General features: G+C 38.7%; 1 long non-coding RNA gene across 1 annotated transcript in view; it reads left to right on the top strand.

The window, feature by feature from the left end:
• The first annotated feature begins 10,564 nt into the window (after positions 1-10,564).
• LOC140849400 (uncharacterized) overlaps positions 10,565-27,988 on the top strand; it is a 39,718-nt gene continuing 22,294 nt past the window's right edge. The window contains exon 1 of the long non-coding RNA XR_012131147.1: positions 10,565-10,642. This is a non-coding gene — a long non-coding RNA (uncharacterized lncRNA). The remainder of the gene's footprint in view (positions 10,643-27,988) is intronic.

The raw sequence follows: 27,988 nt of genomic DNA, 5'->3' as shown, positions 1-27,988 counted from the left end.
GTATGCTTTCTAGGATAAAATAGTTTATCTGGATTTGCAAAATCATTTCCTGTCATTCCAAGATCAAGCACCATCTTGACTGTAAACATGTACTCTTCTGTCTGCCTGAGCCGCTTAGAGGGCACCAATTCAGGTTTCCCTTCTGATCACAACCAGGAAGAGGCCCAATAAATATTTCAAACATAAAAGGCTTGCTATAACAAAGGGGTCTTTAAATCCTCCTGGGTTATCTGAACAGCTTTCTGTTCCATTTTGTTTTCACCTCTACCCCTCTGAAATTGGAAGAGATTTTTTTTCTTGAGATGAAACAAAAGTTTATGCACAGATGGGTGGAGATTAGAAAAGAAAATGAACACAGCAACAACAATAAAAAAGTGGGAATCTCATAAGTGAAGATATAGATTTTAAGGGCAAGAGAAAACTATGTCAAAAAAGGCAATCTTTTCACAGGCCAGCCTCAGGAATCCCCGTTCAGGATGTACCTCCTAATAGCAAGCAATTCCTGCCCCAGTGACAACTCCATGCATTTGTGTTAGAAACACAAACCTTCCAGAGCATGTATTATACACACCTTGCTGTCATATGGCAAATGGTGCCTGGCTTCCAGGATACACTTTATGGAGAGTGAGGAGAAGGGACATAGGAGAGAGGCCGAGAGAAAAAAAGACTTCCCTTAATCCTTTGATGCCACCAAAGTGATCACTGATGAAAGAAGTGTCATTTTTACTTTTTCCCCCTCCCATAGATTGAAATTAGAAGCTAAATATCATCCAAGATGGCTCTGTTTAAGAGAATGGTTTTCCACGAGCCTCAAACTAAAACCCGGGCAAACGACAGTCTGTGCCTTGGCTGGGTATAATTGTAAGGCCGTTTCTCCAACTTCATTCCTTCAAAGTAATTCATGATGAATGTTATTCTGGGCTATCTCAAAGAGACATTATTCTTTTAATTTTATAGGGATTAAAGAAGGGAAATGACAACCCCCTGGAAATTTTTACAGAAGCTGGACAGCCCAAGGTAACTTACAAAAGGTTTAAACTCACAAAAAGTGAAAGTTGACAATGGAGTAAATAGCTAAAGTAAGGATAACAGTATCTGGTCTAGTAGAAACAAATTACAGTACAACAAAAGCAACTGGGCAGTTATCAAGTCAAAAAGCTCAGTCTTGTGAAGGATACTGAGGAGTATAGGAATAACCCACACAATCTCACCCCTCTAAGGACTTTCTTGTTAAAATTATAGACTTAGGCAATAAATTTAAGTTAGGCAAGGCAGTATTTGATTGCACTTTTAAGACTATGCAGAAACCATACATGCAATTGGACTTCCAATAAGGGAGAAAATAGTTCTTTGGGTTTAATTATAATCAGATTATAATGTAGAACTCAAGAACAGGGTTGGTTCTTTAAATGTACGAATAATTCTAGTTAAAGTATACTTCTTTTTCTTGAAATACAACCTGAGGCTTTTTCCTTTTCCAAACTCTAATATGTACTTGTTTGGGGAAGAAATTTTCTGCCCTTCCTCCTTCCTTCTGTCCCCACCATGAGCTGGACCCCGAGCAGCCCCACCACCTGTGCTTCTGCCACCCAGAGGGCAACTCATGTCTGCATGACTTCTGAACTGAGTACCGACCTTCATGCCCCATACCAAAGCCCTACCAGGTAACCTTTCAGAAAAAAAGGTCTCAGGAAACACCCATACACCAACCATATGCTTGAGTCCGTGAACATGAAAGTGAGTTTACCCTCCCCAGCTATTGTTCTAGTTTTGTTTCTGGCTAGGCCAGTACACAAATAATCTCAACAAATTGTGTGGTTGTTTTCTAGTCTACCTTACTCTTTTCTAGGTCTTTTTTGGAAACCTACTTTTAAAGAACTTGGCATAATTGTATTCATGTTTTATACCTTTCACTGTGGATTTGAAGTTCCCCCTTATAATAAGTAAAGTTTTCCAACATTTTAAGGTAAGAAAAGTTGCATCAGATGTTACTAAAGTTAGCATAATGTAAAGCACAAGTTCCAGGTTGTGTATACAGGCTTACTGTATACATATCAAAGACATAAGAGCTGTTAACATTTTTATTGTGATAATAACCTTTCACTCCTATAGTCCTTACCGTGGGTCAGGCTCTGCTCTCAATGTTTTAGGAATGTGAACTAATTTAATCCTCCTTAGAATCTCCGGGGATAGGCAACCTTAGGTCTCTATGTTACAGATAAGGAAAACGAAGCCAAAGGCTCACAACTAGAAAGGGAGCAACTCCAGGGTTTGTATTACTCTTAACCACTGCACAATACTGTCTCTCTGGCTCTGTGTTTCTGGAGCATATGAAAACAGTCTTACGTGGATTTCTGTCAGCTCTCAACATAGAACTGCTAGCCTTTATTAAAACTTTACACTTTCACACAACCACTGTGTAAGAGCTTTAAGAGCACTGTGGCACTTAACCTCAAATTCTGCCACCCCCACCCAACCCTACCCAGAAGTAGATGAGGGAGCATCTCTGACACAAAGGTTGGGGCTTTAGTTAAGTATCAAAGCCAAACCACAACCCAGGTCACTTTAACACCATAGTCTGTGCTCTAAATCAGGACACTTTGGGTTCTGTTCCAAGTGAACTAAATTAGGTTTAAACACAACCCCAAGTTCAGCCACCTGGCACAATCACAGATATGATTTTCAAGTCAGAGTTTATGAGCATGCCTTCTGGGTTTCCAGGCCCTCATGAAGCACTGAAATCCAGCAGCTCAGGTCCCATGCTGCATGTGCACATGCCCCTCGGATGGGGCTGATCAGTAGCAGCTCCCTTTACTCATGAAAGTGCTCTGCCCCACCCAGCCCACTTCCCCCTGCTGTGCCAGCTGAGTCCCCTCCTACCCTGGCAGGCACTGAGTTTCCAATCTCTCATCCAGAGATGCTCAGGCCAGGGCTGGGTCTCATCTAACCATTGCAAACTGGTGCAGAGTATGAAATAAATCTCTACCACTGAGCACAGTTTTCCTACAGCATGAAGCTAGACATTTGGAGTTGAGAAGTTGCAGTTTCAATGACCTCTTAGCATTAGGCCAACTCTGTTTTACAGTCCATGTCTAGGGCCTAATAAGATATGGTTCCCAGCAACAGATGGATGGCACTAATTCTGCTCTCTGGAGAAAATGATCCCTCTAACATAGGACTAGCGTCAGCCTCCTTGCCATTTGCGGTCCCAGTAGTCTCACTTCTCTTTCTGTAGATTGCCACCTACTTAGGCCTTCCAAACTTCTTCTTTCCCTGAAGGGTAAAGACAATCTGTAATGTCAGTGTGATTCACTTGTTAATATAGGGAGATGCTCATCTGAAAAGAGAATCTTGGCTTCCACAGCTCCAGATAAGAAATGGGTATATAGAGTGGAGACAAGAGAGGGAGAGGGGACACCCAGTCTTTGCAAAACAGAGATAAATTAAATATAATAAGGTTGGACGGACAGGGAATTTGTACAAATTTTTACATTTGTACAGGATAAACACCATGTGGTTGTCAGAAACACATTTGGGAGCAAGAAAAAGAATAATATGATTTCTCATCCTGACATATTTTGGAAACCAGCCAATAGGAAAATAGTCTCATCACTGAAGTAGTTTTCTTAACACAATGAAAATTAACAGAATATTCTGACATTTTATTTCTCCAGACTATAAATTTATATATTAATATGTTCTTCCTTTCTGGGTATAACTCATATTTCAAATTATTGGAGATATAAAAAGAAAACCAACTTGAACAAAAATAATAATTGATTCTGGAGTGAGCCTTGGCCAATACCAGATCAGAGAGAGACAATCCTTATCTTCTTGCTTAAATCCTTGGGAAAGCATCATTTCTTTCTGTTGAGCTTGCTAAACTGGAAGAAAGTATACCTAGGGCTGCTCTCAGCCATCTTGCCACCACAGGAGAGCTGGCCAGAGAAGGAAGTCCACACAGGACTAGCATCAGCTTCCTTGCCATTTGCGATCCCAGTAGTCTCACTTCTCTTTCTGTAGATTAGCACCTACTTAGGCCTTCCAAGCTTCTATTATTGTTATAAAATAACAATAATAACTTTATTTGTTCACATGATAAACATCTAAGTTGTGCTCATTTCAGGTATGGCTGGTTCCAGTTACGTATATGGTATCATCAGGATACCATGTCCATCCCTGACTCTGCCTTCCTCTGTGTGGACTTCTTTCTCTGGCCAACTCTCCTATGGTGGCAAGATGGCCGAAGGCAGCCCTAGGTATATTTTCTTCCAGTTTAGCAAGCTCAACAGAAAGAAATGAGGCTTTCCCAAGGATTTAAGCAAGAAGATAAGGACTGTCTATGTCTGATCTAGTATTGGCCAAGGCCCACCCCAGAATCAATTACTATAGCCAGAGGGATGGGGTGTTCTCATTGGCTGGAATTCAGTCCCTACTAAAGCCAGGGGGTGGTGCCATCTCCAGCCAAACCATTAGATCAGCCTCAGAGAGATGGGATTCTCCAAAAGAAAAAGAGGGGTTCTGTGTGCAGAGGAAGAGTACTGAGCAGGCCAAACCCCAGGTCATCATGTAGCAGTCTTCATTCAAGAGCTTGGAGCGGGCATGGGGAGCTTCATTAATTCATTTTTCTCTTGGTCTTTTTTCAGTATTGAGTTCCTTACCTTCTGGGTCCAACCCACAAACAAACAAAAAAAGTAAAAGTTATTATTTTCACTGGATCACTGCACCAACTACAATAAAACAGGAGCCAATATATCAACAAAGGAACTCTTTTCATGAGATTTCCTGGCTCGTCCTACAGCCCCAGTAGTTATCTGCAGGTATTATTAGGCATCAAAAGTTATTCACGCAAACTCCCACATATTAACTCTGGGCTCCCCCGTTGCTGGCATACAGCCTACTCTTAATTATTGAAAGACATAGAATATGGGAAACCATGGATAAAACCCAAAGCCAACAGAGTCAGCCTTTTCCCAGGTGAGACCTTCACCCCAGCTGCAGGGAGCAGCCATGCTGACTAATTTGACATTCACATCTGGTGGAACTGCTCCCACACATACCTACATAGGTCGTACAGTCTTTGGCACACTTCATGGAGTCAGCCTAATTCCTATCAAATGAGGAACACTTTATCATTTTGGCAAAAAGTTTCAATTAACCAAGATCTCAGAAAGCCATTGGTAAAAATCAAGTTCAAAAGCTCACCTTTTAAACTGAATTCCTTCCTGCCTTTTCCCACCTTCAAGTTAGCCAACACCATCTCTCCTACCATCCCTAGAACTTAAAACTACTTCTTTCTCATATATCCTTTAGTTTCCTGTAAGTTTCTGTAACTGCCTAAACATAAACAGATCACCAGAAAGAAACTGTAAGTGAGAAACAGAAAAGGCTGAAGGTAGAACCTTGCAGGTGGGAGGCTGTAGAGGTGCCAGCTGAGGAAAGTGGAAAGGGGTCAGAGAAGCTGGAGGAACACAGTAGGGAGGCTCATCTCAGGGGCCGCCTTAGGAGGGGATGGCCCGCGGTGCCCGCACTGCGGTCAGCCTCACTTCACATTACACTGCTCACCCCACTCCCCCACTGCCAAGTGACCGCCGCACTCTCCTTTGGAAATCTTCATACGGACTGCGATTGTGCCCAGTCTGATTGCAAGCTAACCGCCTAGTCTTGACGGGGGCTGAGCTGCTGTTACTATTGTCTGCTAACATTTATGCAGGCCTCCTGCATGCCAGGCAGCCTCGCACTCTGGGCAGGACATATTTGGTCCTGTCCTCACAGTAATTCCACAGAATGGGATACTTTTGTAAGGTCCATTTTCAGATGAGAAAATTCAGTTTAAAATGATAAAGCCACTTGCCCAAGGCTAGCCCATTAGTGAGTAGCAGAGAAGTGACATGACACAAAAATGGAGAGGGGCAAGAAGAAACCTAGATGATCTACACATCACCTAATCAATTGCTCAGTGATCAGAATGCTTATATTTTTAAGTAAAGCTATAATTCTCTTTTTTAGAATGTCCACTAAACAAGCACTTGACAAAAATTGTGTAGACTATATCCTTTAATGAAAGGCATGTTAAAACATTAGGAATAATTAAAATTATAGAAATCATTTTTCAGGATCACATTCTAGTAACATTGAGCTCCCAGGTAATATCTGCCTTTTTCTAGAAGCCCAAATCCCTCTCTTAACTGAGGGAGAACAGAAACACGATGGTAGTGACTTGTTTGGTGGTTCAGCCTTCAATTCAGCTCCCAAGAGTAATCACAAAAAAAAAAAAAGGGAAAAAAACCTGCAGCAGTTTCGGCATACAGTGGAATCCAAACAAGATGTGCTGTCAAGAGACCTGGTTGGGATTTCAGGTACTGATTAGCTGTGGAATTCAGGATAAATCTCTTAACCTCTTTGTGTTATGAGGATGAAGCTAATATACATGCACGAGATTGCTGTGAAGGTTAAACATGATAGTGAATAGGAAGATATGTTCAGCACCTACCAGGTGCTCAAAAGGGGAATTTTATTGAAATTTTGAAGACACCTATTCTTTGATCTAGCAATCCCACTTCTAGGAGATAAACATCTCTAAAAAGCAAAAGGACATAAAGATATATGTACAAGGATGTTCATTAAGCACTGAAATAACAAGGAAGAAAGAAATCGGAATGGCTGACTAAACTATGGTCCATCTGTAGCATGGAGGCTGTGAATGCTGGTGGCAGAGCCCAGCTGTGTGGGTGATAGAACCAAATTGCCTGAACTGGAGTCCTGGCTGCACTAATGTTCTACGATCCTGGGCAAGTCGCTTAACTTCTCAAGGCCTCAGTCTCTATGTAAAATGTATAAAAGTGGTTACCCATAGGACAGAATGTTGTAAGGGTCAGTTAATACTTATAAAGTGCTTAGAAGAATAAACAGAACACAATAAACTCTGCAAAATGTCAAATACTTTGTGACTGTTTTTCAAAAGGAAGAATTCTATGTGCTGATATGGAAAATCTAAGTAAAAAGAAGAAAATCTAAGTAAAAAACTGAATCCCCTATTGTTTAAGAAAAAAATATATATATGTACACACACATTTATATATATGTAAATATATAACTGCACAGTTAAGAAGTGGGAAGAATTTGCACCTTTTTTAACAGTGTTACCTTTGGGGCATGGAATGAGAGGGCTGAAGAAGACAGTCTTTTTATATAATTTGTCTAAGTGGTAGGATTGTGAATAATTTTTTCTTCTCATCTTTAAATATTTTTTGAAGAAAGGAAAATATTGTTACTTCAATCTGATGCTCCATTAGAAAGTGACTTCCTCCTTTCCTAGGAACCTCTGTGAACCACACACTGAGGCTCCTGGCGCCCTAAAGGGTCTGGGGAGATAAAACGAGGGACTCCAAAGGGGCTTTTCAATTTTTCACAAAGCCTGAGTGAAATCACACATTTGCTCGTAGTAAGGCAGCATAGCATCATTAAAGCAACCTGTGTCACTGCTTGTGCCTGAATTACATGAAGTTGCAGTGGTAACATTGATTTTCTCAGTCTGATAAGACACTCAGGGGTAATTTGATTTTTTTTTTTTTACAAATTATGATTCATTATTTTTAAAGAAAACAACTCTGGGCTTAGTAAATTAAAGCAGTTTTTGTTGACTGTTCCTGCCTGATGTAAGAACTTTTTAAGGCTTCAAGACAGGTAGCAGTTTTTGCCAATTAACAACTTGATGGTCTCCGGGTCCTGTGTAATCCTGGTGTATTTCTCATTTATTTTCCCCAGATAGGGAGTCATAAATTATACACTAGAGCTAAATGGGTGGCTCTGCCCCTCTCCGCTAAGTTTCCTCTGGCCGCTCTCCCCGCGGAGGCCCCCCCGGCCTCAGCCTCTGCAGTTAGCCCAGCAGGTCTGAATGTTTAGTCATCACTTCAGAGCCACTCTTCCAGGAAAAGGCTATTGTTCCTGCAGTTCCTGATCACTTACTTCCTGTCATTTTTTTCAAAAGGGAAAGAATAAAGACCTTTCTAAAATCACGGGGGTTTCTGCTCAATTTCACAGTTGTAGTTTATTGTATAATAATTATTTACTTGATTTGGGACCATCTAAATACACCACAACTTGCCTTACCTAATCAGTAGCTTCCCGAAGCCACGGGCCGTTTCCACGAGTCCCTGTGGCATGCAATGTACTTTGCTCCAAGGCATCAAAGAAAGCTCGAAAGGGTCTCCACTTTCTCAATATGATACCCACGCCCCACTCGATGAAGCAGATGCTCAGGTACAGAGAGGGTCAACACCTTCCCTGGCTGGAGAGGAGGTGGCAGCCACATGAGGACCTGGAAATGCCTCCTCGCTGCTCCTGCCCTTTCCCTGAATCACACAAAGATAGTAAGTGGGTCAGACAAACTGAGTCTTGCTGCCCTGAAGGAACTGAATCACCAAAAGGGGGAAAATGAAGAAGTGGGAGCTCAGGAAACCAGGAATCTGGGTTTGAATCTTGGTGCACGCACACACGCACACTTTGAAGGGCTTGCTGCGCACCAGGCAGTGTGCTAAGTATTTACATACACAATCTCAATTCATTTTGACACCTGCAATTCTGTAGGTTCTTTTATTCTCCGTGTTTTACACATTAATATGCTTGCCCAAATTTACACAGCTAGCAAAGTAGCTGAGCCACAGTTCACTCATACCGTCTGACAGCAGGCTACCCTAGTAGTCCCTCTATTTGCCAGCTGTGTGATTTTTGTGAGTCACTTAACCATGCTGAACCTCAGTGTCCTCATTTGTAAATGGGAACAGTAAACCCTATTAAAACTGCCTCCATATTGCATGGAGAATTAAATGAATTTATGTAAATTATTTACCACCCAAACAAGTTCATTTCCCCTCCATTCCTCAGATTTCATTTGCTTCTAGGTAAAATGCTTTTATCAGTGGGTTATTGTAAGAATTGAATGAGAAAACATATAAAAATGCTTTGGAAACTATAATTTCCTACATAATATTAATCATCATTAGTCTCAGATATATTTTAAACAAAGACATGACTAGATAGTCTAAACTAATCATATAGTTCACCAATTAACAGATTGACAAAGGTGAAAATGTTTGATATTACATTATGTTGATGGAGTTAAGGGAAATGAGCCCATTCATACACTGCTTATGTGTAAATTGTCTCATCCTCTAAGGAGATAAAGCTGACTTTTGTCAAAACTAAAAATGCAAATACATAAGCTTTCATACAATTTTTTCAACTGCGTAAGTGTGAAATACACAAGGCTATTTATTATGGCATCATCCACAAAGACTGGGGAAAAAACTAGAAGTAACCTAAAGGCCTGACAGAAGGAGCTGGTTATATATAAAGAAGTTTTATACAGAAAATTATAAATAAATTTTTAAATCTCTTTAGGTATTGATGTGAAAGATTTCCAAGACATAATGCTGAGTAGAAAAAGAAAGGTGCAGAACAAATTATAACTGCTACCATACATGGGTGTGAGTGTGTGCATGCACACACACACATATATGTATATAATTATTTCCATATAGAAATACAGCTTCACAGTCCAGCAGAAACATAATGCAAGCCGAGAATGTGAGCCACATGAGTAATTTTAAGTTTTCCAGTAGCTACAAAGAAAGTGAAAAGAAACAGCTAAAATGCATTTACAAATATCCAAAATATGATCACTTCAACATGCAATCAATACAAAAATTATTTTGGAGAATTTTACATGCTTTCTCTCATAAGTCTTTGAAATATGGTTTGTGTTTTACACTTAGAGCACATCTCCATTTGTACTAAGCACATTTCATGTGCTCAGGGCAGCTATGTGCATTGGCACACTTGGCATGCAGCTGCAGTACTAGAAATCCTAGGTATAGTTACCACCACACAAAATGTAATGATAGTTGCCTCTGGAAGGAAGAACTTCTCTGGGGATGGGGGTACAAGAGAGAATTAATCTTTACTCTATACCTTTCTGTGCTTTCTGAATTCCATGCCATGTGCATGTAGTGCCTTTAAAAAAAAGGAATAAAGTAATTTCACAGCAATTCTTTACAGTAACTTCTTATTCACTCTGGATACAAATAGGGACAGATGATTCATGCACTATGAAGACAGTTATCAGTGATGAATGACTCTTTTCCTATTCCTTTTACTCTTGTCACTGTTTAGTAATTTAAAGAATCTGTCTGAGAGAAGTGACTGTGGAGCAACAGTTTGCCACTGAGGGGCTAGAGTCGGACTGGGGAAATATTCCTAAACTGTGGAAATCAGTCAAATTAGAATTAAGACTTTGTAACTAATTTATAGCTGAGTAAGTGAAATGTGCAATGATCCTAGCTGGTGGGGATTCTTTCAAACCCACCAGGAGCTCAGAGAAGCCTCATGGCAGGACACAGAGCAGGAAATTGTGTGGGGGGAGAGGGGAAAGAGGGGTACATGAAGCAAAGACAGGAAGAAGGGAACAGGAAGGACAGGTGAAGAAAGATGAGGTTTCCACAAACAGGAAACAACCGTATGGCCTCTTTACCTCTTAAATCTTACGTGGAGACAAGCGGAGAACCTCACTCTCAACCGGAGAGACTACCCACCTTTTCCAGTCTGCCTTAATCCTGCTAATACTCAACTGGACTCAAGTGAGGTAAATTACGTTCCTCTGATTCCTTTCCTGTGGGGCAAGGTGGGGGTCTTGGGGAGCAAAAAGGCGGCATAGACTGGTTGGTTAAAGAAAAAGGGCCACTGTCTATGCCAGGGAGATTTTACAGAAGCTAGGGGACAGGGGATTGAGGAGAGCAGTAACCAAAAAAGCACTGTGACTGCGTACAAAGATTTAGCCATTTATCAAAACATTCAACCCAGAAATATTGAATATTGAAACAGCCCCAATATTTTCATTTGGATGTTATTTGTGACACAATTCAGGGGGAAAAACAAAAAACAAAATAATAGGCCATTATAATTCCACTCTTAAAAATATAATACACACACACACATATTTACCTAACATTCATTTCACTTGATGGATGTTTTTTAAAATAAAAAGGGACACGATGGGACTATAGATGTTTACTAATTTTTCCTTTTAGCTCATCTGTTTTCCAGATTTTTCAACAATGAGTGCATATTCATTAATAATAATATAAAGGGGGTCACAAATTAATGTCAGAACCATTGGATATACAGAGAAAAGGTAGTTTCCTTGTTTGATCTATAACTAGCCTATTCTTCTTTACAATACCCATTTGTTAGAGGGGAAACTTTCCATCTGATCTACTTTAAAACAGTTCCATCCAGTATACTAACTAGTCATTCTAGCATATGCATTATCCACTATACTAGCCACTGGCCACTTGTGGCTATTTGAGTTCAAATGTTAATTAATTTAAAATTCCCTATGCATCTATTCTATTGGATTCCCTTTCTGATTCTTTAATTCTCAAAAAAATACAAATGTTTATTGTCATTGCCCTTTACTCAGATATCCTTAGAGGTAAAATAATGTCTTTTTTTCCTAGATACTGTTAGAGGTAAAATAATAAGAAAAACAATTATAAGTTAATTTTATCTTGCATGTGTCTTTTAATTTCAAGAATGTAAAAATAGACAAGAAAATAAAGACTTACAGAGAATAAACAAAAAACTTCATGCTAGGGTATAAGGATTATGAGTTGATACTATTTTCTACTTCAAATTCTCTTTTAATGCTGTTATATTGTTTTTTACAATAAAAATAATAGTTAAAACTGGAAAAAAATTCAATTCCTCAGTGTCACTAGCCATATTTCAAGTGTTTAATAACCACATGTGGCTCGTGGCTACCACACTGGACATTTAGAACATCTGCATCATTGCAGAATGTTCTATTGGACAATACTGTTCCAGATAATACTCAATCTGAGATTTCTTAGGTACCCAACCCCTCTCTGGCTGGGCCCGGACTGGAAGGGTCTGAAATTGCAGAGAAAGGAACATGGCTTTGCCTCTCCTGGCTCTGGAGAACAGGAGCCATGTGGCCTAGAGGCTGGTCTTTACTGAGCTCAGCTGCTTCCACTCTGGAGCCTTTTAGTGGTCTTTGGGTACCTGTACAAACATCCCTCTTTCAACTCCCTGACTTCAGCAGTTCTACAGAGGCCAGATCTGCCGGAAGGCGCAGGAGGTTACTCCTTGGCCTGGCAGCCAGTTTCCCTGACTGTTCATAGTTCCATGACCATATAATTTTTCTTCTAAACCCTGACACTTTTGAGAGTGGAAAGTATTCTAACTGGATGGTATATGTAGAAACCAGGACAATCCAAGGTGAAATCAAGTTTTTCATGCAAAAGTTGAAGTCAGTTTAAATTTTGAGGCTACTCTTTTTTATACCAACTGAGTTTAAGCCAAGCTCCAGCATATCCATTAGAGACAAACTGGCTTTCATGGGGGTAGATTTGATTTTTGAAAAGAGTAAATCTTTGTCAGATTTGAGAGATCAACTGTTCTGATTTCTGTTACAGATGAAGAATAAGGCCCAGAGCTGGTAAGGGATTTATTTAAGGTCATTATATTTATCAGTGACATCTTTTTTTAAGAGAAATAAAATGTATTGGGGAAATGGAACCAAAATTCTAAGGAACACCATTAAGTGCCAATCACCACCATGCTAGGAATTTTTCAACATCTTTATTCATTTAATATTAATTGAGCATCTACTAGATGCAGCCAAAGTATTCTGTGCTTGGGAGGCAATCCCTATCCCTCAAACAAGTTCATTGACCTGTTGCCTCATGGACCCCACCAATAAAGCCACCGGGTCAATATCTTATCCCATGTCAGGATATACAGGGATGCACAAGAAGAAGATACATGCATAGGAAGAAATGGAGGCTCATAAAAGTGAATATATTTTCCCAAGGTCACATAACAAATGAATGGGAGAGCAGGGTTCTGCCTCCCTGCCTTACCCTCAGGAATCACACCAGAGCCTGACCTTCCTTAGCATGGACTTTGGCACTGGGAAGCCTGAGGGGCTGAGGGGCATCTCATGATTGACCTTCATTTGTGCACAGAGTATCCATGAGCAACCCCAGAGGTTATGGAAACCTCTACCAGACACTTAGTACCACTCACTACACCCTCAGGCAAGGAATGGTGAGAAAAAAACAGTCTATTTTAAAAAGTCTTGCTTAGATTCCTGATAAAATTATTTATAGTGTGTTACACAGAGATGTATTTAACATATATAATATAACAACAGCCTGCATTCATGAGTATTTCTGCAGCAGGCTAAGGGCTTTCACATGCTTCACAACATGGAACCATGAGGGCAGCCCTAGGAGGAGGGCAGGCCTCATGCCTGTAACTGCACAGACGGGTGGACGGGGCTTGGCTGGTGAAAAACACCTGGCCCCAGATGCCAGCAGGGGTGGACAAGAGCGGGTATACCAAGCCAGACCTTTTATTCTACTATAGTCAGTCGACCATCTCTGATGATTTCCTTTGCAAACACAGCGCAGACGGTCTTTACACTGCAAGCATGGAATACTGCTGTGTTATGTGGTTAATGGCAGTTCCTGCAAGTGATGCCTTTCTTTTTCACTGGGACCTTGGGGGTGATTTAAACTTACAAGGGCACATTCAATCCATCGCTCTCAGGCTGAGTCCCGTCAGAGCAAACAGGCAGCCCGACTCGGGTTTCCTTTCCTTGGTGTTTTCTTATCTGTCTCCCACCAATGGCTCAGGCTCTACGGGTGAGTGGGGTCAGGAAGTGGCATACCGTCTCTGTTTTTATTCTCTATGTGGAAATTTTCTAATTATAGGTCACACCAACAGTTTCCATTCTCCCCCATGGCACTTCACTCCGTTTGTGTAACTTAATAAGCAAAGACCCAGCACTTTTTTTTTAAAAAAAGACTTAAACCATGAAGCTTTTAATGAGGAATCAAACTCATTCCCTTATCTTTCTAACTAATGAATAGCCCATCGTCTGTTCTCTGCTTAGTCTGTGGCTGAAATTACGATCTCCTCTCTGGTTGGGATTTTATAGTCTGATTACACCTTAAGCTTCCTGTGTAAGCCATCAGAGGAAGTAAGAACATTAACTCCCCATCACTACCACCAAAAAATAGATTCAAGTCCAGCCTTTATGGAGTGAAGAGATGATATATCACAAAATCAACAGTTACAGTTTAAGGTAGATAGATTATTGTGACATCTGGTGCAATGAAGGTGCCCATTTAGTGAATAAAGGGGAGTGAGATTTGAGACAATTGTTATGCTTTGGAGAATACGAACTAAAGTCAACACTTTCATAGTTATATTCTAATCACATAGATATTTCCTTGCTAACTTAACTGCTTTAAAAAAGCTATTTTGAAGTTATGCCATTTTAGTCTAGAATTTACTGGAAATGTGTTCAATAATAGTAACATCTAAGCAAAACTTGATCAGTAGCAATAAACCAACCCTACAGAACAAAATGAAATAGAAGACCCACATTTACGAGGCAAAAAACATATGATACAGCCAAACTTTTTAAAGTCAAAAAACAACTACGTAAGAAAGATTTTGTTCTCCCCCTGCCAACAGTGTATAAACAGAAATCTCTTCTGCAGACCCTCTTAACAATGGACACTGAAGAGGAAATATAAATGATGGGATTTTGGTGAAAGACCCTGACCCTGAAGATCTAAGCTAATATTAACAAAGTTAGCTTTTTAATTATCCTCCACGGGCTGCAGAACACACCTAAATAAAGGGAAACTAATTTATGAAACAGGCTGCCAAGTAGAAGCAAGGAAGTTTCTTGCTATTCAGGAAGCAAACAGCACTAAAGCAAGAATGCAGGGCCCAGAAAGAGTCACCTGACCCCAGGAAAGTCACTAAGCTTTGCTGAAGCAGCAACAATAGCAGTCTCACTATCAAAACTTTTCTTACCTACCTCCCCAAGGAAGAAGAGGGTAAACGAGCTACTGTGTGGCATGTTCCTAGCACAGAGCCTGGCACGAAATCAATGCCATCGTCACCATCGTTATTGCTATTATTTGGGAATTCCCAAGCAGTGTTCTTTTAGGAGACATTTGAAACCAGCTGGAGTCATTTTCCAAACTTTAGGTGGCTTGAGCAATTTTGTTTTAATCCGTATTTCATGTTGGTAAATGGAAAAGTCTTACCCCACTGTCTCAACCAGTTTCATATGGTCCCTATGTGGGCATATCCCTAAGAATCCCTAAAAAGTCTTATCTTCTGTGAAGTCTCCCCAGGCAGGAAGAATTTGTTGAGCTTTACTATTTTGTTGATTACATTATAAGAAGAGTTCATATTTTCTGTTGTTCACTAAAACATAAAAAATGTCATGTATATAGTATAATATTGATTTATATTACTTAATATTTTATCATATTGAATATATTTTTCCCAAGCATACACAAGCTTATTTTCTCCTCTTCCAACACCCTTCACCAAGCCCTTCAAAGAAATCATTGCTTTAGGACTTAGTCTGGGAGAATTATTCCATCTTAATACATGTTGCAGGGTGGTTTTCTGAAAGACTATTGCTAACTCTTGTGTACTGAGGTAAGAAAATATTAGGAACATAAGAAAAGTTGGAGGAGAAGAATGAGATTGATTAAATAGGTAAAAATTATGCTCTTTAGCTTCTCAATACAGTGAAAATGGTTACCAGAGCCACCAGAGCTGTAACACGAAGTGAATCCAAATATACTTAAATGTAATTACCAGTTCTACCACTAGCCCACACTGTGCTTTTAGGCACTTTACTTTCATCTTCTTAAAAATTATGATAATATACTGATCTTTAAAAGAGCAATAAACCTAACTACCATCTGCTTTAAAAACATCATGTAAATCTGTACAAACCTTCTATGCTCCATAGAAGGTCCTTTGTTCAGTCTTCAGTTCGAGCTCAGAGACACACAACTCCCCTGGGAATCGCTCCTTCAATGCCCATCACACCTACCCTGAGGAGCTGTACCTGTTTTATGCATGGTTTCATCAGCTCAGTTCCTGGTACATAGTTTGTTCTCTATAGACATCAGTTGAATGACTGGCTGAATGAATGAATGAAAGACACTCTTTTAACATAAGAGTCTACTGCAGAAGTGAAAAATAAATATGGCTACTATCTTCTGAGCACTTTGTATACATCAGGCCCTATGCCAGGCACATATGTGCATGTGATGAAAACCCTGTGAGGCAGGTATCATTGCTCTCCACATCCCCAAAGGCTCAAAGAGATTAAATAATTTACTAAAGTCATTTTTCTAAGGAGTCACAAGCCACGTGCCAGCCATAATCATATTCCTAACCTCTACTCTAGCAAGTCAGTCTGTAGTCTGCAATGCTCCAAGAGGCTGCTACAACTATTGGAAACATGAAGAGTTCCTCTGTGTGGCCAGTCCAAGGGAGAGAAGGCACAAGGAGCACCATGGTCTGACTTCCTTTTCTGTGCACAGAGACCAGCTTATCCACTCTATGCAACTCAGGCCAGTAATGAGGTCATACAATAATCCTGGTCCAAGCCTACATGCCCAGGATTCACCTTGGAAATCAGTCAGCAGCAGCTCATGCAGCTACAGAAAGCAGGACCTCTCCTCACCTGGGGTGCATGCAGCACCTGGACCAATAACACATTTTGAAATATCGTGGCCACTAGATGGCACTGAAGCTCAAATGTCACCAATCTATTTGGAACACTTTTTCCGTCATATTTTAATTGCGATAGTAACAACAGCCACCATAATAGCACCATTATTAAGCACTTACTATGTGTCAGGTACTTTCCCCAGGTCTCTTCAAGCATGATCTCATTGGATCCCTTACTATTTCCATTTTACAGATGAAAAAACTGAACCTTAGAGAATCAAGAATCTTGGTCAAGCAAGGGTTTTAACCTAGGCAACCTAGACACAGCCTAATGTTCTTAACAGCTCCACTGCTCTGTGTCCTCCTACACTATCATCATCCTTACATGTAGCTGCTGAGCATAGGCTCAATATGACCATAGATTATTTCTGAAGCATTTTTTGGAAAATCCTCTCTCAAGAGGGAGAAAGAAAAACCTCATTCAGACCACTTAAGCATGTCAAGCACAAGCCAAGATTCAGATGCAGTGAAGTTATTTACTCAAGGGCACAGTCTCAAAAGAACATCATCGTAATGATGAAAAAAGGGGTCATAGCCCGCAGCACGGTGAAACAAAGTCAGCTGGATCTGGCTGCAATGTCCATGTGTTTGAAAGAGCCCCCAGCAGATGACCATGGTCAACCTCTGGCTTATTCTTACCCATCACAAGATCTAGAGCAGGTCCTGAAATTCTGGATCTGGATCTGTTAAAGATGTAAATAATGTGTGGCCTGTCCTCTTTATTGGGTAAAAATAAAATGTGTGCACATGTCCATTATTGTTGCTGCTCAGTGGCAAATAATATATAATATTATAAGCCTCTCCACTTTTCACCTAAACAAACTCCTCTTGGGCCTTCCTGACATCAGGCTTTCCTTTTACAATCTAGGTCTGTTTTCAGAAAACTCCACTTAAAACATAGATCTTATAAGGTCTGCTCCTCCCACTCCAGCCATTGGCTCCATCACCAGTTCCAAACATGGTGGCCTAGGCCCTCCGTTGCCCACTTCCAATCTACCTCTCCTCCTTATCTATCCCCACTTAGTCCCCCCTTCACCTTATGCCCTGGCTAGACTAGAGTCTTTGCTCTACTCCAACATTCTTATTTCCCTGCCTCTGGGTCTCTACTCAGCTGTTCCCTCCACATGTCTATGGTTTGTGCTGCCCAACAACAGAACCATTGGCCTTTGATTATAGCCCATGATCTTCCTTTGAGGAATGACTCTCCTGCATTGCACTTGCCAAGAGGTGGGCACATGATCCTAGCAATGATTTTCAGGGCTTCTCACCTTGAAATTTGTACCTTGAGAGGAGGAAGCCAACCCAATATTGTTGGAGCTGATTCATGCTTACAGACCATGCTCTGAAGAAAATCCCACCACTAGTCCTGATACATCAATCCATAACATCTGTTCCCTTGGAACGGATTGTATTTCAATTCAGGAGTGACTCCCACAGTCCCCAATAGACCCCTTTTTCCTATTTCCCCCTTCTTCAAATAGTCAGAATTCATCTCTGCTACTTATAGCCACTAAACCATCTTTCAAGATTCAGTTTGAGTGGCAACTCCTTCATGAAACCTCATTTCAAGCACACTGTACATTAGTTGTTTGTATGAATTGTATTTTCCCTCTAGATTGTTTACTCCTGAAATCCAGGAACTGGGGCTTCTTCATCTTTATATCCCCAAGAACCCCATAGTACATAGCATATGGTTGTCTCTTGATAAATATTTGTTGACTTGAATGTCAAGTCATTTAAGAAGCATTGTTTAAAACGATTTACAGGATTTGGTAGTATTTTAAGTCTGTATTTTGTACTATTCCTACATGTTATTGGCTAACTGAATCAGTTTTACTACAGGAGTCCTCTATCTAAATTCTACCACCATTACCACATTTTCCAGAAAGCCCAAGGGCTCCAGGGAGTTTGAGAGCCCTTATTAGACCAAGAAGAGCAGCTCCTGCCCTGCTTGTCCTCCCTGCTGAAATGTCAGGCCTCTGGAGGCTGCCACTGTCAGATCCCAAACAAGCGTGTGAATAACAATGGGAAGTGTGACAGTTCCCTAGGTTTGTTTTTCTTTAAGCCTTCACAGGAAGAGCTTGACTATGGAGAAATCTATGTTTAGACTGTTGTCTTTGTATTTAGTTTAGTAAACTGCATTTCAAGGCCCCTAGGATGCAAGTTATACTCATTATATGCACAAACAATTTCCCCTTCAACATGATTTTCACGTCAGAATGACAAAGGGTAACCAAAAAATGAGAACGATTGCAGTACAGAACTGACCCACAGTTAATGTGAAACTTTAAATGAGCACAATTGAACTGTTTGTTGAAACATATATAAATACTATAAAGCCAAGCATGATTCTCTACCATGAAAAGGTATTACTTTTCTCTTTCCATATTTGATATCATGCGAAGCAAGGGGAGGAGGAAGGACAAAAGAGGGAGAAGGAAAGCTGACAAATTTTCTGAGCCTACTGCTCCTTCCCCGCAGGTAATGGGAGGCAGTCCTGATGGCAGCAGCCATCCAGCAGACATGGAGAGGAAGCTTTAGATCTACTGTAAATATTCACTAAATTAGGCACCCTTCCCTAATTTCTATGGCTTGTCCACTTCCAGTAATTACTAACTGATTATCCATCATGACAGGAACTTTAAAAAAAAAAATCACAAAAAGGTAATTCTCAGGATACCCTGTATTTCCAAAGGTTGTCCCTTAACACAGCAGAGGATAATGGTTGATCTTGACCTATGCTCCAAGAGTAAAGTGCAAGGACATTATCCACAAATAAAAAAAAAATGTACAGTCTGGGAAGACAAAGTAAACGTACTTTCCCTATTCCTCCCAACATTAACTACAACTAACAACCTATTAGATATAAAACAAATGAAAAGAACTAAAAGGTAGAGAGGAGAAGGCAGACTGAGAAAAAGGAAGGAAATACTAAAGAGAAGAATAGGAGTCAATAAAATGGAAAATGGGAAAAAACAATAGAGAAAATCACTAAAACAAAGAGCTGATGTTTTGAAATGATCAATAAAATAAACAAACCTCTAACAAAAGAAACAAAAAAGGAGGAAAACACAAATTGCCAATGTAAGTATCAGAAATGAGAAAAGGCTATCACTATAGTCCCTGCAGATATGAAAAGTAGAATAAAGGAATACTCAAAAACTCTACACAGGCTGAATAGCTGAGACCAAATGGACCAATCCTCAAAAAACACAAACTACCACCACTCACACAATATGAAAGAGATATAACATGAATAGTCATGTAACTATTGGTAGGAAATTAAGTTCATATTTTTAAAACTCTCTACAAAGAAACCTACAGACACCCATGGTTTCACTAAAAAATTCTACCAAACACTTAAAGAATTAATATCAATTCTATACAACCACTTCTAACAAATAGACAAGAACAGGTTATTTCCCAATTCATTTAATAAACTAACATTACTTTGATATCAAAATGAGGAAAAGACATTATTATAAAATAAAACTACAGACCAATATTAATACTTCATGATTAAATGCAAAAATCCTTAACAAAATATTAGCAAGTAGAATCCAACAATATATATTTTTTAATTATACATAATCTTCACAAGGAGTTTATTCCACTGATGAAGACTGGTTCAATATTTGAAAATCAATGTAATCTACCACATTACAGGCTAAGGAAGAAAAATCACATGATCATACCAAACAATACAGAAAAAGAATTTGACAGCATTCAATACTTTCATGTTAAACCCTCTCAAAAAAATAATAAAAAAGGAACTTCCTCAGCTTGATAAAGAACATCTACCAAAAGTTTTCAACTAACATTATACTTAATGCTGAAAGGAAATGTTTTCCCTCTAAGATCAGGAACAAAGCAGAAAGTCTACTCTTACTACTCTTATTCAACACAGTGTTACAAGTTCTAGACAGTGCAATAAAGCAAGAAAAGGAAATAAAAGACATACAGACCACAAAGGAAGAAAAACTTCCCTTATTTTCAAATAACATAATTGTCAACATGGAGAAATCCCAAGGAGTCTACAAAAAAATCCCCAAACCCAGTAGATAAGTTCAACAAGGCCACAGGATACAAAATAAACAAACAAAACTCAATCATATTTCTATATACTAGCAATGAAAATGTGAACACTAAAATTAAAAATATAGTTCCAGGTATAATCACTCAAAATGAAATGCTTAGGTATAGATCTAACAAAAGCTATACCTAACAAGGGTACAGAACTTGTATGATGAAAACTACACAACACTGATGGAAGAAATCAATGAAGATTTAAACAAACAGAAAGATGTAAATAAATGCTCATGGACTGCAAGGCTCATATAGTCAAAATGTCAGTTGTCCCCAAGTTGACATACTAGCTTAATGAAATTCCTAGCAATATCCAAGCAAGATTGCCTTGTAGATATAAGATTACTTTAAAATATAAATGGACAGGCAAAGTAACTAGAATAGCTAAAATTATTTGGAAAAAGAAGAATAAAGTGGGAGGAAAGTCTACCTAATATCAAGACATGATATAGCTATAGCAGTGAAAACTGTGAAGTATTAGCTGAAGGACATACATACAGACAGTGAAATGGAATAAAGAACCCAGAAATAGATCCACACAAATATGCCCAATTGTTATTTGACTAAGGTGCAAATAAAATCAGTGGAGGAAAGCTTTTTTGAGAAATGATGTTCAATAAATTGAACATCCACAGGCAATAAAAAAAAAGAAAAGGAAAAACCTTGTCCTAAGTCTCATATCTTATATGAAAATTAACTCAAAATGGATCCAGACTTAAAGGTAAAACATAAAATTTGGTGGAAAAAAATAGGGGAATCCTTGTAGTCTAGGGCTATACAAAAGGTTTGTAATACCAAAAGCCCAAGCCACAAAGGAAAAAACTAATAGATCAGACTTCATCAAATTTCTTTTTAAACTTTTGCTTTGTGAAAGACCATGTTAAGAGAATAAAAAGACAAGCTACTGACTAGGAAAAACTGTTAGAAATCACAAATATGAAAGAGGACTAGTATCTAAACTATATAAAGCACTTTCACAACTCAACAGTAGAAAAAAACAAACAGAAATGGGTAAATTAGAAATTAGAAAATGGGTAATTCACATGAAGAGATATTTCACAAATGCCAAATAAGAATATGAAAAGATGTTCAATTCCAGAGAATTATGTTGCATGAAAAAGTCAAACCCAAGGGTTACTATTATATGTTTCCATTTGCATAACATTCTTAAAGTTACAAAATTATAGAAACGTAAAATGATTAGTAATCACCAGGGGGTAAGCAGGGAATAGGGATAGAAATGCTTAGAAAGTGGGAACATTAAGGATCATTAAGGAGTCTTTGGTATCTTGACTGTATCAATGTCAATATCCTGCTTGTTAGGGTACTATAGTTTTGCAAGATGTTACCATTGGAGAAAATGGGGTAAAAAAATATACATCATTGCTTTGTATTACTTCTTACAACTGCATGTGAATTTACAGTTATCTCAAAATTTTTTTTCAATCTAGTTAAAAATATTTTTAAGATACAGTGTTGAAGGAAAACACAGAGGAAGTTAACATAATAGATTAAATGTAGTCTCTGTTAACTGTAACATATGATTTCTACTTTTTTTTAGGTTCATACTATTAAAAAAAAACCTTTTCTTTTTTCAGAATAAAACAACAAAACACAGTAAGAGGGAATTATTTGAATACCAGTTGGTTAATGGTAACATGGAAAGAGTTGAAACTTACAGTAGGATAGGACATAGATAAAAGTGACGAAATACACCATGGAGCCAGTGGAAGTGAGAAATCTCACTCAACCAGTTACATTTTGGCCTGTGAAAGATTTTCGAAGACAAAAGAACAGAAAACAAATTATTTTTAATGAATAGATTTAAGTGGAGAGAGAGAGAGAAGAGAGAAACTTAATTTCGGATTGCTTTCTGATTTTCAAAGTCTTTTCTATTTTTGGCCTTCACACTTTTTGAGCATTGTGGTTTTGTAAATGATTTTTGTACAAGAAGAGTTCATTTTCAGATTATGGCAGACAAAGGTAAAATAGGCTCTCAGGTTCAGAAAATGTGTTACTTTCAAAAGATTTTTAAAATTTCATAGTCAGCATAGGAAAAAATTAATATTAGTCTGTTAAAAAAATCACAAACTCTTTCCCAGCCATGCCAATACAGATATGATGCATCTGATAAAGCTTAGCTTTAGTTTTTTTTTTCCTTTTACAGCCATCAACTGATTGGATGAGGCACACCCACAATATAAAGGATAAACTGCTTTATTCAGTTTTCTGATTTAAGCATTAATCTTATCTTTAAAAAAAATACCTTCACAACATCTAGACAGTGTTTAGCCAAATATCTGGGTACTGTGGCTTAGCCAAGTTGACACATAAAATTAATCATTACAGTGGCTAACAAACCAATATAATTGCAGAAATTCAGCCATCATGCTTCATCTTAAGAAGCAGGAAGGAGTTAGTGGGCAAAGGGCATGTGACAGTAACTATTTCTCTGAAGGAATTTTACTGGAAATCCTTATCAACAACTTCTGCTTACATCTCAGTGACCACCCTACATTGCAAAATTGTCTGGAAATTATAATATTTTAGTTAAATTAGCTAGCAGTATGCTAAAGTAACTAATTCTGGTAATGAGGCTCCAGAATGAGCCTTTCTATTTATCCTGCTTGGGGTCCATAGCACTTTTCATATCTGTGGCTTGATATCTTCCATCAATTTCAATGAACTGTCATATAAGTATTTCTTTTTTCTTCTCTTCTATCCTCTGTTTCCTCTCTGGTACTCCACTCACACACATTAGATATTTCCAGTATGTCTACATGTCTCTTACATTCTGTTTTACATTTTCCATACTTTCCTCTTTAATTGTTCAGTCTGGCTATTTTCTTTTGACTTATTTTCCAGTTTCTTAACCTTGTCTTTGCTCTGTCCAATGTGCACTGAAACCCATCTACTAAATTTTTATTTCAATAATTCTGTTTTTTAGTTGTAAAATACTGTTTGGTTTTCTTTCATGGTTTCCATGAAAGAAATTTTCCACTTTGTCTTCTAATCTCAAACATATTATTTTAAAGCCTGTGTGTGCTACCTCAAATATCAGGATATTTTGTTAGCCTATATCTATTGTCTAGTTTTTTTTTCTTGATTTTTGATCATTTGGTTTTGTCTCCTGTATGCCTGGTAAATTTTTATGGCATGCCACACATTAAGGATAAAAAGTTACAGAGAAAATCTGAGGATCTGTGTGATATTACATCCCTCCAGAGATTATTTACTTTTGCTTTTGGCAGGTATTCAGAGTAAGAACGTATCACCTTAATCCAATCAAAAGTTGAAATGGCATTAAAAAGGATTTTGTTTTTTGTAAGGTTTGTGTATTTCTATTTCATCCCCAATAGTAGGATCAATCTTTGGAGGATCCTAAATAAAAGCCTGAATGTTTACCAGAGCCCCTCTTTCTTGGTGGGCTCTAGATCCCAATACTGTTCCTTCTGCTGCATAACACTGACAGAAACTTAGCTACCATTTTCTGTTCACCTTTTTAAGGTTTCCTCTGCTACTTGTGAATCCCCCAAAGCCTTGAGAGAGAAAAGGGCAACAAATGTTGAGTCTGACTTTGTCCTTCTCTTCTCTCTAGCGTCTTGGCCCCTCATCCTCTTTCTGTCTTTGTAACACTCAGGTGCCTTCAAAGATACATATATTTAAATTTTATTAATCATTTCTACTTATTATCAGTTGAAGAACTGAACTGCAATTTAGCATTACCAGAAGCATCCTCACTGATGATTTTTGAAGAATTGCTCTAGAGTGAATGAGTCCTCATAACCTATATTTGCAAATTGACCAAGTGATTGCCAAATTTCCACCTCACTTGGTGCTATGTAAATAGCCTGTCTCTCAAGCTGCAAGGTGTTTACAACATTGAGACATTTTTTTGAGCTAAAAGAGAACAAAAAGTGTTACATATATGCTAAGTTTTTACAGTATATTAATTCATCTGAATTCATTTTCAAATAAACAGTTTTATCCTGTCAGAACTTTGTTCCAGAAACAGAGATGCTTAGACTTTAGCAATGTCTGATTTTTCCAAATTTAACATATATTTCATTTGATTCTCCTGATTAGAATATAAAAGTCTGATTCTCCCAAAATATCCTTCAGATTATTTTATTTATCCAGTCCTTCTCACATGCAAGACATTGTGCTCTGGGTTGTGAGAAAAGATTACATAACCCCAGAACTTCAGATCTGAAAGAACCTTAGAGATCATCTGTTTAGACTCATTCATTTTACAGAAGATTTATTTGCACCAAAACAAGAACTTTGGCTTAACTCCTGTTCAAGGCTTTTTCCCTGGTGAAGTGTTAATTGTCAGTTTGAAAAAAAAAGATTCCTCTTTATCTCTCTCCCCTTTTCCACTATGGACTCAAACTTTTGAAAAACTTCACTGAGTAAAATGTAATTCTGAAATGATGACTCATGTATTCTAATCTAAAAAAAGTATAATTTTTCTGTCAGGTTTTTTAAAATAATTAACATAGCTCAAAAGAAGATCCATTATTACCTTTAGGAAATTAATGATATAAGAAATTGACTCCCACAATAGATTATAGAAGGAGTTCCTTAAAAGCAGGAATTATAGCTTTTAATTGTCAGTCTCAGCTTAGGATCTACAACATGACAAACTTAAGTAAACGAGATCCTTTGAAGCTATGTAACCGGTCAAGACAGTAAATACTCGAGGAATGCATGGGAGGATAGAAAATTCCGATCTGAAACCATTGTGTAAAAACATGATGACGATGAAGGTGGAAGTAGACTTCTGTAAACACTTGAGCTACAGTGGATGGGACTTAGGTAGCCTGCAATATGGGGTAGTATATTGTCTAAGTTCTCTATTGCTGCTGTAACAAATGCCTACAAACCTAGTGACTTAAAACAACACAAACTTGTTATCTTACAATTCTAGAGGTCAGAAATTAAGATGGATCTCACTGTGCCAAAATCAGTGTGTGGATAGGTTCCTTCTGGAGGTTCCTGGAGGGAATCTGTTTCTTTGCCTCATCCATCTTCAAAAGGCCACCTGAATTCCTTGATTAGTGGCCCCTGCCTCCATCTTCGGGTGCATCGCTTGAACCTCTGCTTCTGTTACCACATCTCCTTTTTCTGTCTTTGCTCCTCCTGCCTCCCTCTTGTGAGGACCATTGTGATTCCTCTGGGCTCAGCTGGATAACCCAGGATAACAGCCTCATCTCAAGGTCTTTAATCACCTCTGCATCATCCCGTTTGCCAGGTAAATCAACATATTCTTAGGGCCTGGAGAGAGGGATGTGCACCTATCTGAAGGGCTGTTATTTTGTCTGCACCAGATGTTTCAAGCAAAGGTCTAATGTGTGGTCCATGGAGCAGTCTGAACCAACACCATTAGCAACACCTGGAAATGTGTCAGAAATGCAGATTCTAGGAGCTCATCCCAGACCTGCTGGCCCAGAAATGCTGGTGAGCCCAGCATCTGTGTTGTTGCAAGCCTTCCAGGTAATTCTGATGCACATTAAACCACTTTAGGGTTTGGAGAAAGGCAAAGCAGGTTCACAGGGCTGCAGTTTCATCAGAACAGAGGGTCCCTGGAGCATAGGAACACTGAGTCTACACAGATGGAATCAGAGCACAGACAGCCTGCAATCTTGGGCAAGAGGGCCCCTCACAGGTAAATTTCTGGCTCCAAAGGTGAATTTAGTGGTCTTCTTACACATGTCACAAAATGAATTACTTGACTAAAAATCCTAGTTGATTTCATGATGCAGAAAATTAAACTGTCCAAATTCACAAATTTAATAGATTGACTTGGAAAAATAATTTTTCTTACTTTTAAAAAGATAAATCAGAAACTCATTTAAAGGATTTTCCAGGTTAAAGACATAATTTCTTTTCCAAATAAATAAAATACAGCAATATTCAAAAGATTGTTTAATTTATATTTTAATTTCAGAAAGTTTTCCTTGAATTAGCTGCAACAACAGCTATAATTCAGCAGCAACTTTACCATTTTCATTTTTTCCTCAAACAAGCAGCACAATGAGGAATTCTTAACAACAGCGTTATCTCTAGAAGAGGCTAGGCCCTCACAAGGATTGCAGGTGACTTCCCAGGAGAGTTGATTAAGAGCAAAGGGCAATTGCCTTTCCAAAGGCAGAGAAATGGGGCCATTTAGAACTGTGCTCTCCTAGAGGCAAACAGGAAACGGAAAACTCTCTGTCAGCCATTCCTACCCTGCCCCTAGAGCAGGAAAAGCAGGAGGAGGAGCCATATCAGTTCCTTTGACCCAGCCCAGGAAATAAGATGGCTTATTCAGTCTGCATACCTGGGCTGGAAGGTAGAGTGCAGACAGCTTCTGCAACTCTCCCTGACAGCCAGATAGTATCCGTTCAGTGTTACTACAGCGGAAATGAAAAAGAATGTACTCAATATGCATTAATTAGGCTTTAAACAAAAGGGAAGATAACAGTTTTATCAAGCAACGGTAAATAAGGAGAAGATAAGCTACCATCCATCTTCAAAAGTCTTTTGTTGGGTGTACAAAACTCCACTGAGTAAACAATACCCTAAGCCACCCCACACCATAGCACTCAACTACAAGAACTCTAAATGAGCGTAACAGCAGCCCCTAGCTAATATAGCAATACTAAGAGATGCTAGTCTATTAGCTTATATATATATATATATAGCCAGCAGCCCAGTGCCCTCCTCACACACACTATTTCAGTCACTTGAGACCGTTACTCATTCCTCCCTCCATTCCCACAGCCCTATTTTTTGACCCTGATCAACTCTCTCGATCACTAACACTGCCCCCAGACTTATGCCCAGATCCTTGGCATAAGGACCAGAGGGCCAACTCCTTCAAGACAGTAGGCCAGGTGTCCCTCGTGTGTATCTCATTTCCCAGGAAAAATCGATGGCCATTGATCAACATTATCAAATCATTTCTTTTCTTTTTAATGTACTCATTGTATAAAATTATTTTATTGAGATATATTTTACATACAGTGAAGGGTATAAATCTTACCTGTGAAGCTTGATTAACTTTCACATGTGTGTAAACTTCTAACCACCACCTAGATCAAGATATCAATATTCCAGAAGCTCAGCAAACTCTCTTGTACCCTCCCACTCAACAGTTTGCCACCCAAAGGTAACCACTATGCTAACTCCTATCCTATAGATTAATCTCCCTGTCCTTAAACTTTATATAAATGACTCACACAGTATATACCCTTTTGTGTGGTATTCTGTTTCAGGA

Source organism: Manis javanica, chromosome 5 (assembly GCF_040802235.1).
Source record: "Manis javanica isolate MJ-LG chromosome 5, MJ_LKY, whole genome shotgun sequence".
NCBI lineage: Eukaryota > Metazoa > Chordata > Mammalia > Pholidota > Manidae > Manis > Manis javanica.
The sequence above is the reverse complement of the archived record's forward strand: the minus strand, read 5'-3'. Positions and strand labels throughout refer to the sequence as shown.